We start from the raw sequence: 12,963 nt of genomic DNA on the forward strand, positions 1-12,963 counted from the left end.
GAGCCTGTCCCATGGCACTGTGGGCATGCCGGTCTTTCCCCGCCCTGTTCTGTGCAGAGGGAAGAAGCACCGAGGGCGCTGAGCCTTTCCAGCTCCAGTGCTGAACCTGGCTCCCAGGAAGTAGACAGGTGGTTATCCTCTGGCTCCAGCAGTGTCTCCTCCTTGGCCTACCACAGGCAGTGCATTAGGAGGTCAGCTTAGCTCAGGATCTGGGTCAATAACTAGCAGTTATTAGTATCGTTAAGTTCTAGGGGTATTTTTCCATCTACTTCCCAGATCTTTCCCCTTTCTACATTACTTTAAATTAATTCAGGCTTCAACCACTTTCTGATCAGGTAAGGTGAAAACATTTTCCTTCCTGTACCCTTTAAATATGCTATACCTCGTAATTTATAATCTAGATGGATTTACTGTGTTAAATAGTTCCAGCTTCTTCAAGTATCATTTTGATCATATCACTGTCTTGTCTTGTCATCACGCCATGCCTTTAACAGCAAACTTGAATTCTTGGTCATTTTTGTGGGGAGGGAAACTTTAAAAATCCCCCAGCACCTGGTTCTGTCTTACCTGACTGCTTTCAACTTTCTGCAACAAAGTTGTTCCTCCTCCAAAACCTCTCATTATCGTCAGTCGTGCCCCCTTCTAGATACTTCAGTAATGGAAACTTTTTCCTCCTGTGGTCGGTTTTGTAATAGCAGTGAGACATTTCATTTCAGTGGAGTTGCTTCACAAATACATTTACCTAACTATGGGGTGGGCAGTTACTTAAAAAGGAGGTTTACAAGGTGTTTTAAAGACATTGATAATTACTACAATTCTAACTTAATGTACTCTTAACCCGCCAAACCCTTTTTTGGCACACAAGCAAGCAGAATAGAGGTTTCACAAATAAATTTCTCTAACTAGGGGGTGAGGAGTCTCTTCCACCCAAATAAACAATGTGGTGATTCTCTGAGTGAGTTACAATTTTTGTTTAAACAGTTATCTCTTGAAAGGATTTTAATCGTTTTTTAAAAAATCCCCTATATTTACACATGTAGTTGCTCCCATCCTGAAACTTTGTCATTTTGACCATCTCTGCTGATTAAAAAATTCTCTCTAAAAGCTTCAAATAGTTATTGGCAAGTATTTGCAGGGTAAACTTTTTTTTCCACATATTTAAAAAATATCAGTTCATAAACTTCATTTGCTATCAGAATACCAAGACTCCTTAGTGAAAATCTCAGGAATCTAAAAGCGTACCATTTGCCACTCATCGAATAGTTCCTGAGTCTCCGCTAAGTACCAGGGCTTCAGAGAGGGTGAACTGAAGAGAAAGTAGCATTTTTACACCTTCTGCCACCGTCTTCATTTCTCAGAGGGGCCTTCTTTGTAGAAGGACGTATTACCCGATTTTCTAAAGATCATAAAGCTGAATTTAAGTTCTGTCCCTTCATTTCCCATAGTCTTTGTAAAGCCGAGAAGCATTGGATGAAAAACAACTGACCTTACCCTGTGCCTGGTCTTAGCAGAAAAGCGTCTAGTCTCGCAGCATTAAGTATAATGTCAGTGCGTGTGTTTTGCAGAGGTTCTTTATCAGGAATGAGTGAAGTGACTGGTGGATGTGATTATATCCAGCTGACTGATGGTGCTGTTGAACTCAGCTGTGTCCACACTGACTTCCTACTGGATCGTCTGTTTCTGAGAGGGTGCTGCACTCTCCAACATAATAGATTCATCTACTTCTCCCGTGGTTCTGTCAGTTTTTCCCTCATGCATTTCGATGCTCTTTTGTTAGACACATATGTGTTAAGAATTGTTATATCTTCTTGGAGAACTGACCCCTTTATCACTATGTAACTCCTCTCTCTCTCTCTCTGATAACTTTCTTTCCTCTGGAGTCTTCTCCGTCACAAATTAATACAGCTACTCCTGCTTTCTTTGATTAGTGTTAACATGGTGTCGATTGCTCTATCCCTTTACTTTTCATCTATATGTGTCTATATATCTAAAGTGTGCTTCTTATAGACAACATTTAGTTGGGTCTTGCTTTTTGATCCACTCTTGACAGTTTCTATCCTACAGTTGGTATATTTGGACCATTAACATTTAAAGTGATTATTAACATGCTTTGATTGATATCTACCACATTACAGTTTTCTGTTCATGTCCCTCGTTCTTTGTTCCTGTTTTTGTCTTCCACTATTCTAATGCCTTTTGCAGTTTTCACCGAACATTTTATATGATTCCATTTTCTCTTCTTTCTTGGCATATCAGTTATATTACTGGTTTTTTAAACTTTCTTTGGTGGTTGTCCTAGAGTTTGCAACATACATTTACAACTACTACAAACCACTTTCAAATAGCACTATCATAGTTCATGGACAGTGCAGATGTTTTATAATTACAAAATAATCCTAATTCCTCCCTCCCATCTCTTGTATTGCTGTCATTCATTTCATGTATACATACGTATATGTAATCATATACATGTACGTAAGCATACATAATTGAATATACTGCTGTTACTATTTTGAACTGTTATCTGTTAGATCAATTAAAAATAATAAAAATAAAAGTTTTTAGAGGGGAGGGCATAGCTCAGTGGTAGAGTGGGTGCTTAGCATACATGAGATCCTGGGTTCAATCCCTAATACCTCTATTAAAACAAATAAACCTAATTACCCCCCCCAAAAAATGAAAAAAAAATAATAAAAGTTTTATTTTACCTTCACGTATTGCTTCTTTGATGTTCTTGTTTTCTTCATGCAGATCTGAGTTTTTGAATTATATTAGTTTCCTTTTCTCTAAAGAACTTTTAAAAATATTTCTTGTAAGGCAGGTCTATTGGCAACAAATTCCTTCCAATTTTTATTTGTCTCAGGAAGTCTATTTCTCCTTCACTTTTGAAGGATAATTTCATAGGATACAGAATTCTAGGTTGGTGTTTTTATTCTCTCAACACTTTAAACATTTCACTCCACTCTCTTCTTGCTTGCCTGGTTTCTGAGCAGAAGCTGGTTGTAATCCTTATCTTTACTCCTCTATAGGCAAGGTGTTTTTATTCTCCGGCTCCAGAGTTTTTTCTTCATCATTGCTTTTCTGGAGTTTGACTATAATATGCTTAGGTATATCAGTTTGTTTTGTTTTGGGGTTTTTTTGGCATTTATCCTTTTGGCATTCTCTGAGTTCCTTGAATCTGTGCTTTGGTGTCTGACCTTAGTTTGGAGAAGTTCTCAGTCATTGTTGCTTCAAATAGTCTTTCTGTTCCTTTCTCTCTTTCTCCACCTTCTGATGTTCCCATTACACATATGTTAAACCTTCTGCAGCTGTCCCACAGCTCCTCGATGTTTTGGTCCTTTTTTTCTTTCCCTTCGCTTTTCCGTTTTGGAAGTTTTTAATTGACATGTCTTACAGCTCCGAGACTCTTTCCTCATCTATGTCCAGTCTACTAATGAGCCCATCAAAGACATTCTCTCTTTCTGTTACAGTGTTTTTTTTTTTTTATCTCTAGCGTTTCTTTTTGATAACTTTCTGAGAATTTCCATCTCTCTGCTCACGTTGCCTGTCTGTTCTTGCCTTCTGTCTCCTTTATCCATCAGAGCCCTTTGCATATAATCACAGAGGTTTTCACTCCCTGTCAGATAATTCCAACCTCCTTGCCAGATCTGAGACCAATTCTGATGCTTGTTCTATGTCTTCAAACTCTTGTTGTTCACCTTTTAGTATGCCTTGAGATTTTTTTTTCTTGATAGCCAGATATGATGTACTAGGTAAAAGCAGATGCAGTAAATAGGCCGTTAATAAGGTGGTGGTGAGGTGTGAGGGGCGGGGAAGCCTTCTACACATCTGTGATTAGGTCTCAGCCTCCTCGTGAGCCTGTGCGGCTGGACTGAGGGCTTCACAAGCACTTCTCAGGCCCCGCTCCCGCTCAGGTGAGATAGGAATGCTGGAGTGGGCTGCAGTCGGGTATCTCCCTTCCCCCGTGTGGAAGGTTAGAGGCAGCTAGGACTGGGCTTTTCCTTCTCCCAGGCTCGTTAGGCTCTGATAAGACCTCCGTCGGCTTTGGTAGAATAGCTTCTCTGGGGGGCAGGTCTTGCTAAAAACAGAATGCTCTGCGTATTTCAAAGTGGCTCCTCTTCCTACTCCTCCTGCTGATATTCAGTGTGAGAACCTGGTCAGAATCCTGGAGATAAAACTCATAAATGTGCCCCTTCCCTGGAGTTTTTATCTCTCAGACTGGTCCATCCTGAGTCTTCAGCAGTTTGTCAGTTATGGTCCAGGTCTTCCTGCCCTGGTACTGGCTCCCATGGAAGCTTCGGTTCTGGTAAACTGTGGCTCTCTGTATCGCTCACCTGCTGGTCTCTCCAGTTCTGAGGGCAGCAGTTTGCTCTGTGACATCACTCCTCTGATGAATCTAAGAAGAACTATTGTTCTTTCAATTTGTAGAGCTTTCTACTTGTTGTTAGGAAGGAAGGGTGACTTCCAAGTTTCCTACATGCTTGCCATTATGAAGTTTTAAATATTTGAAAGCAAAATAACTGCTGCATTGTTATACTGATATACTTTTGTGGTCGCCGTTATTGTGTGACAGTTCCACCACTTTCCCATTATTGGACATTTAGGTGCTACCATTTTCCCTTTATTTATTATTTATACTTCAGCTGAAATGATTACCTTTGTGTACTTAAAATTACTCTTTTATATAATTTTCTCCTTATGTCCAAAATTCACATCCATAATCCTCAATCCCAAACTCTATTTTAAAAATGACTGTAGTATTCGCAATTGATCAGATCCTTTGCGGCAGGGGCGAGGGGATTGGTCCTCTTTCCACAGCTGCCCTAATTGAAATGGAAAATCTCTGAGTATCGCAGGAAGTTTCCTGTTGAAACAACTAATGTCACAATCCCTTTTCTCTATAAAAGAAACGTGTTGTTCTGAAACTGAGACCGCTTTTATTGAATGACCGGTGATGGGCATTTCTAAAATACAAGCTCTTAATGATCACAAAAGAAAGGTCCCTGAACTTCTGTTAACCTATGAGAAGTTCTGTTCTACAGCCTGCAACCTGAGCTCCCTCTTTTGTTTCAGACGATTTGAACTTCTCCCATGCTGATGGTGCCAAGTGTAAGTGACTGATGAAGGAGCACTGGCTCCCTCCTCCGAGACCGCAGCGTTACAGGCGTTCACGTGCAGGTCCCCTGCACTCTTGCTTGCCTTTGGTGCCCCCTACCTTCCCTCTCCAAGCAGTTCCATCTCCTGGCTCCTCTTCCTTATTCCTCCCTTCACAGTGTTCGCCTGCCCCCCAGAGAAAACCTGATCCAATAAAAATAACTGATCATAGCATAAAACTCTTGGCATTTAAAAAGTGATCAAAATAATACAGCACAAAGAAATGAAATGCTCGTGGTGTAATCACGGAGAGAAGTCCTGAATCACTTCAGATATGCTAACTGCCACTTATTCCGTAAAATGGATTTAAAAATCAATTATTACTTTCATATTTATTTGAATATTTCATAGTCTGGAAAATGAGAAGAGGGAAGAAAATTTTTTCAGATGACCAAAGCTTTGCAAGCAGATCCGTCTGTGGAACAGTGTTTGTGGCGGCACAAGCAGGTCACGACTGGTTTTGTTAAGCAGCACCTTTATGAAGCTCATTTCTAAATTTACTATTTAAATTGCTTAACTAAATAAGATATATGCAAATTAGCATTCATGTATAAAATTAGAACAGTACAGACAAAGCTTAAGTCCCCTTTAAGTATTACTTTCTCCCAATCCCGGTCCTTCCCCCGCTGCCCAGAGATAGCCATTATCAGTCATTGGCATGAGTTTGGCAGGCGTCCATTCTTTAAATAAAAACCAGCTTTACTGAGGAATAGCTGTTGTTCAATCAACTGCACATGTTTAAAGTGTACAATCTGATAAGTTCTGACATATGCATACACCTGTGAAATTGTCACCACACGCTCCATGTGGTGAATGTATCCGTCACCCCCAGACTTCACTCATTTATTTCCCTTTTGTAATCATTTTCCCCTCCCATTCCTGAGCCCACACACCCATTAATCAGCTTCCTGTCACTACATATAGTTCGAATTTCAACAGGTGTATATAAATGGAGTCACACGGTATGTACTCTTTTTTCCCCTGGCCTCTCTCACTCAGCGTAACTATTTTGACTTTCATCCATGTTGTTATGTGTATCAATAGGCCATTCCTTTTATTGCTGAGTAGCATTTCATTGTAAAGCTATACCTTGATATTTTTACCCATTCACCTGTTGAACATTTGGGCTGTTTCCGATTTGGAGCTATTACCAACAAAGCTGCGGTAAACACTTGTGTTTAAGTCTTTGTCTGGACACATACTTCTTAAAAACCTGGGTAAATACAGAGAATAGCAAGATCATGTGGTAGGTGTATACACAGAATTTTAAGAAAATGCCAAATGGTTCTCCAAAGAGATTGTACTCCTTAACGTGGCGACCACCAGGGGGAGAGTTCCAGTTCTGCCACATCCTTGCCAACACGTGATATGGTCAGTCTTTTGAATTTTAGCCATTCTAACAGGTGTTAAGCAGTCTCTCATTATGATTTTAATTAGAATTTCTCAAAAGGCTAGGGATGTGACCATCTGTTCATGTGCTTATTTGCTGTCTTCTTTGGGGAAGTGTTTCTTTGAATGTTTTATCCATTTTTTGTTGGATTGTTTGTTTCCTTGTGTTGAGGGTTCTTTTTGTATTTTGTATAAAAGTCCTTTGTCAAACACATGCTTGCAAATATTTTCTCTTTGAAGTGGTTGGTCTCTTTATTATTCTAAGTTTCCCTAGAAAAGCAAAAGCTTTGAAATTTTGTGAATTCTAATATTTCAGTTTTTTAATTGATATTGTATTTTTGGTGTTGTACTGAAGAAATCTTTGCTTAACCCAAAGGTGCAAAAATGTCTTCTGTTTTCTTCTAAAGGTTTTACAGTTTTAGATTTTACATTTATCTACAGACCTTTTAAAGATGCTTTAATTGCTATTGGGTCAGTAACTAAAGGCGGAATAACTGGATCATATAGTAGATGTACATTTAATTTTTTAGGAAACTACTAAGCTGTATTATTTCTGACTTCATTTTGTCTCCTTTATTGCCTTATTTTCTGTAACTCTTAGTTGTGTTATTTTGTTGGTTGCTTTAGAATTTATTGTGTACACTTTTAATGTATCACAGTGTATCTTTAAACGATATTATAGTAATTCCTCCATAGAGCCTTAGAAGGGAACACTTCCATTTCTCCCCTCCAGGCTTTTGAGCCATTGTTGACATTAATTTTACCTCTACATATTGTATGAACCGCACATACATTGTTACTATTTTGCTTTAAAAATCTATGTGCTTTTAAGTACTCTTAATAGAAGAAAAAAGTCATTTTCTATTTAACCAATTCTGGTGTTCTTCGTTCCTTTGCCTAGGTCCAAATTTCCATCTAGTGTCGTTTCTGTCTGCCTGGGGGACTTCCTTTAACAATTCCTGTAGTGCAGGTCTGCCAGAGATGAACTCCTCCAACTTCTGTATGTATGAAAATATCTATTTTGTCTTCATTTTTAAAAGCCATTTCTTCTGGGTACACAATTCTAGTTGACCGTTTTTTCTTTCAGTTCTTTAAAGATGCTCCACTGTCTCTTGGCTAACATGGGTTCTGGTGAGAAATCTGTTCTCATCTTTATTTTTGTCCCTGTGTAGTTTGTCTTTTTTCTTGTGGCTACTCTTAAGATTTTGCCTTTGTCCATGGCTTTGAGTAAATTGACTACACTCTACCTTGGTGAAGTTGTGTTCATATTTCTGGTGCTTGGGTCTCCCTGAGATTTTTGGATCTGTTGGTTTAAGGTTTTCATTAAATTTGGAAAATGTTCAACCATTATTTCTTTAAATTTTTTTTCAGGGGGAGGGTATATCTCAGGCAGTAGAGCGCATGCTTAGCATGGGTGAGGTCCTGTGTTCAATCCTCAGTACCTCCTCTAAAATAAAGAAATAAATAAAACCTAATTACCTCTCTCCCCCACCAAAAAAACTAACTAAATAAATCACTCTTCAAAAAAAATTTTTTTAAAGAATAAAATAAAAATAAGTATTTTTGGTCCCCCTCCCTCTTTGCATTTTAGGGATTTCAGTTACATGTTTATGAGGTGACTTGAAGTTGTCCCACAGTTCTTTTCATTATTTTAAAAAATTACTTTTTATCCCTGAGTTTCATTTTCAATACTTTCAGTTGCTGTGTCTTCAAGTCAGCACTTTTCTTCTGCCGTGTCTTATCGGCTATTCATCCCAGCCAGTGTATTCTTCATCTTAGCTATTATAGTTTTAACCTCTGAAAGTTCTATTTTGTGTTTTAAAAAATATTTCCTGTGTCTCTACTTAGCTTGTTGCACCTGTGGAATACAGCTATGATAAAAGTTTCAACGTCCTTCTCTGTTAATTCTAACCTCTGTTTCAATTATGGGTCAGTTTCAGTCGACTAATTTTTCTCCTTATTATGAACCCGTGTTTTCCTGCTTCTTATAAGCCTAATCATCTTTGTATTCCAGACATTGTACATGTACCTTGTTGGGTACTGGATATTTCTGTATTTCTCTAGTTTACATGTGTATTTCTCGAGCTTCTTGGGAATGCAGCTGCATTATTTGAAGAGTTTTATCCTTTGGGGTCTTGCTTTCAAGATTTTTTAGGTTTAAGGTGGAACTTTAAGATGGGACAGTGCTTGCTTAGATTAGGGATAAATACTGCCCACTACTAAGGCAAAACTCTTCTGTACACTCTACCAAGTGCCCACGAAAGATCAGTTTCCCCCCAGTCTTTGTGGTGGGGACAGGCACTGTTCCGGGCCCTGAACTGAGGAGCAGGTACTGTCCCCTTCAATCCTCTCACGTATTTGCTCTGATCATCCTTTCCCCAGGCTTGGCTCATCTCCAGCATGAATGCACCTATCAGGAGGTGCTATGCCAAGCAGTCAGGGGGTGTTCCATGATCTCCAGGGGCCTTTCTGTGACATCTCTACAAGACTCTGTCCTGTAATTTCTAGCTGCCATTGGTCTCCCCAGACTTCTGGCTACAACTCTTCGAACTGGGGAGTCCATTGGGCTCTGCTGGGGTTTCCTTTTTCTGCACTGCCACCTGGAAATTCTCTCAAGGCAGGAAAGCTGGAGCAGTGGTAGGAATTACCTTGTTTATATCCCAGCTTTGGGGGATCAAAGTCCTTCTTGGCCTGATGCGCTGTTGTTTAAAAGTTGTTGTTTTATATATTTTGTCTGTTTTTTTTTTGTTGTTGTTATTGCTTCAGACTGGAGGGTAAATCTGCTTCCTCTTACTCTATCTTGGCTACAAGGCAAAGTTGACATGTATCCATTTTTAAAACGTTACATGTTGTTACAGAAAACAGAGAGACTGGTTTGTGTCTACCCCTCATCTTCTGCAACTTGTTTTATTCATTAAAAATTTTTTTAGCTTATTTTTGGTAACTTCTGTAAAATATTCCATCACATGATTGTATTATATCATGTTTATCCAGTCTCCTATTGATGGGCGTTTAGGTTGTTTCTGATCTTTGCTGTTACAAACAATGCTGCGACCAGCAATCTCATGCATGTCTCCCTGTATCACATGTGAGAGAGTTCCTTTAGGGAGGATGCAGAGGTCAAACTGCTCTCCAGGGTGACCATATCAATTTACATTCCTACACTGTATAAAGGCCTGTTTAATATTTTAAATTGGCAGCCTTTTAAGTTTTTGCCAATCTGCTAGTTAATTATTGTTTTAATTTGCATTGCTCTTATTTTTAGAAGGCCAAGAGTAGCTTTTCATATTTTTATTGGCCATTTTTGTTTCTTCCAGGAATTATCTGTTTAGTCTTTGCCTAACCTCATATTGAATTATTTTTATCATTTTTTAATTTGTTTGAATAAATGCTTAAAATTTTAGACACTAATCTTTTGTTTAAATACATAAATTTTATTTTATATAATCTATTTATAATTATCAATACAAATAGGTTATAAATTTTATATGTTATAATTCCAACTATAGAATAGAACATTACATATATAATTAATTTCTCTAAGTTTATACCGTTTTATAATTTCCTATTGTCTTATGGCACAGAATTTGAATTTTATCTAGTCAAGTTTTTCAGATTTTCTTTTATGTCTTTTAATTTTTTTGCCTTAAGAAAGCCTTTTGTTACCAAAGTTATTAGGATATTCTCTCTTAATAATTTTAAAATGTTTTATAGTTAGATATTTAATCTATTTAAGCTTATTTTTGTGTATAGAGTGAGGCAGGGATACAAATTGGATTGTTCCTATAAATAGCAAAATAGCCCCAAACTATTTTTGGAACTATCCATCTTTTCACCATTTAACTGTCTCTATTATATAGCAAATTCCAAAAGGATACGTAAGTCTGTATCTTGAAGTTCTTTTCTGTCTCATTAATCCACTTTTACTTTTCTTGCACCGATATTCGCTGTTTTAATTACTGTTGGTTTATAATATCTTGCTATCTTATAAGGCAGATCCCGTCTGGTTTTTGTTTTTTTTTTTTTTAGTTATCTTGAATTTACTCTTCCATGTGAATTTGCAATCAGTTTCATGTTCCAAAAAAACCTTGTTAGTGTGATTGGGTTTGTACTGAATTTTTAAAAATATTATTATTTTTTTCTTAATGGAGGTACTGGGGATTGAACCCAGGACCTCGTGCATGCTAAGGATGCGCTCTATCACCGAGCTACACCTTCCCTCTGTATTGAATCTTTAGATTAATTAGAGAATCATAACTATCTTTACAGTATTGAGACTTCCAGTCTATTAACCTGGTATAGCTCTCTACGTAGTCAGATTTCTTTTTAAGTTCTTCAGTAAAGCTTTGTAGTTTTTGGTGGTGTTTTTTTACTCAGCTTTATTGACTTTATTCCTAGTTACTTTATAGCTTTCTTTGCTGCTGTAAGTGGGATCCTTTCTGCCCAGTTGGTTATTGTTGGTGTACAAGAAAGCTGTTTGTGTTCAATACCTGGTCCTTTATCTCTCCTCTGAGCTCAATTCGCTGATTAGTTCTACAGGTTGTCAGCAGTCTCACTTGGGTCCACCTTGGTGTCGTAGCGCAGAATAAATTCTAAATGACAAGTTGTTAAATTAATTGCTTTAATGATCGGGGATGCCATAGATTCCTGTCACCAGTCTGCACCTGCGTCCTGCATTCTCGGCACAAAGCACAGGAAACAACGCTCTCGTGTGCTGACTCTGCAGGTTTTAGTGGTCACTGATCACACTGATAACACTCATTCGCTCCTTTCTCCCAAGAGCAAAACAAAACAAAATCTCCTCTAGCTGACTTTCGCTCACTGGGTTTCAGGTTTTCATATATAAAGTTCATCATCTCTTTGATCGGATTTTTCTCTCCGAATCTGGAGCAAGAAATAAATTGTTAAAGATGCTGACTCAGGAAGCAGCTGGAAATGATGCTGGGTATGAGAGCACCTGAAATCAAGGCTTCAGGACACACGAGGGAGTGGGGAGGAGGGACCCCAGGTAGGAGGAGGATTTCTAGAACACAGTGCTCACTGGCCAGCCGCACCTTTTCTCCCCAGCTCTCTTCCTCTCCGTGTCTCCCACTCCCCACCTGTGGCAGTTGAAGTGCTTTAGCAAAACACCACACTGAGCCCCTCTACGTGGTGTCATTCCCTGTGTGGGAAACCAAACTCAGCACAGAAACTGTGGTTTCCTAGCTCGTGCATCCTGAGGAGTAGATAATTCAGGGTAGGCTGGTAGCCAGGAGAGATGTAATCTCCTGTATGTAGAAGGGCAGGCATGGCATAAGTGAGCAGTAAAAGAACCTGTGAAAACCCTTCACGCGTAAATAGGTGCACCAGAATGCTGAACAGTATTCAGATCAACAAGAATGGTAAGATTTTACTTACTGAAGTGTTTCAGTCCCTCTGTGAACAGTTCGGGAGCCCATCATTTTTATGCATAGATGTAAATCTACAAGGCAGTGAATTTGTGTGAGACCATGAATGCTTAAAAAGGCAACAAAAGAACATCTTAGAATTTCAGATATGCATTTCCCTCACATTTGGACCAGGATGTAAATTCAACCTTGTAATAAATTATGGGGTATTGTAAAGATTAAATGGTCTCATGGCCTGCATCCTCTCCTCGCCCGAGCCTCTCCTCCACACACCTGCCAGACTAATCCTCTAAAAACACCAATTTTCATATGCCACTTCTCAATACCTAGCTTCCTGGCTTCCTGTTGCTGGAAAACAGTTTCAGATGCTTTCATCTGGCATTCAAGGCTCTCCGTGATGTGGGCCCTCCCAAACACTTCACCTTGCTCATTTCTTCCATCAGGTGCAGGCTGGGCCATTGTGGGCCAGTCATTTAAAGACCCATCTCCCAGCCGTCCCACGGAGGTTGTGCATGTCTCCCAGGCTTGCCCGCTCAGCAGCAGTGTTGGGAAAGGCTGTTGCTGGGTCACATACCAACCCTGAGAGTCGGGAGGCAGGGTGATGGTGCCGCTGTCTAGTCACATGGGTGGTTCTCCAGGTGAAAACTGGGGCGTTACTGTGAGAAGTTACCCAGCAAAACAGAGACCCACTATGACTGCCTTAACCTACTCTAGACAAACTTTACCAAGTGTCTGTTCCAAAAAGGAGCAGACAAACAAGCTTATTACCTCCCAGGTGGGCACCTTCCACCACACACAACTCCCCAGGGGTATATCAAGCCCGGGCAGCTGCGGGACTGTCCCATGCTGGAACGTAAGGCGTCTCCTGTCGTCCTGAATCCGTACGCCACCACGTTCTAACCACGGTTTGCTGGGTTCATTTGTCCACGACGTACACACCCTCTGAAACAAGGAGGCATGTGGTGTGGCAATATAACTGTGTATCTCATGTTACATAAATTTAAGTAACACCCAAAATGATGGAAAACGGACA

At 39.4% G+C, this 12,963-nt stretch overlaps 1 long non-coding RNA gene across 1 annotated transcript; it reads right to left on the reverse strand.

The window, feature by feature from the left end:
• Positions 1–10,911: 10,911 nt before the first annotated feature.
• On the reverse strand, positions 10,912–12,963 carry LOC116667298. Its single transcript, XR_004324162.1, has 3 exons — positions 12,699–12,963; positions 11,941–12,004; positions 10,912–11,427 (listed from the first exon to the last, which is right to left on the reverse strand). It is a non-coding gene; the product is annotated as an uncharacterized LOC116667298 (long non-coding RNA).

The sequence above is a fragment of the Camelus ferus genome, chromosome 11, assembly GCF_009834535.1.
Source record: "Camelus ferus isolate YT-003-E chromosome 11, BCGSAC_Cfer_1.0, whole genome shotgun sequence".
Lineage (NCBI taxonomy): Eukaryota > Metazoa > Chordata > Mammalia > Artiodactyla > Camelidae > Camelus > Camelus ferus.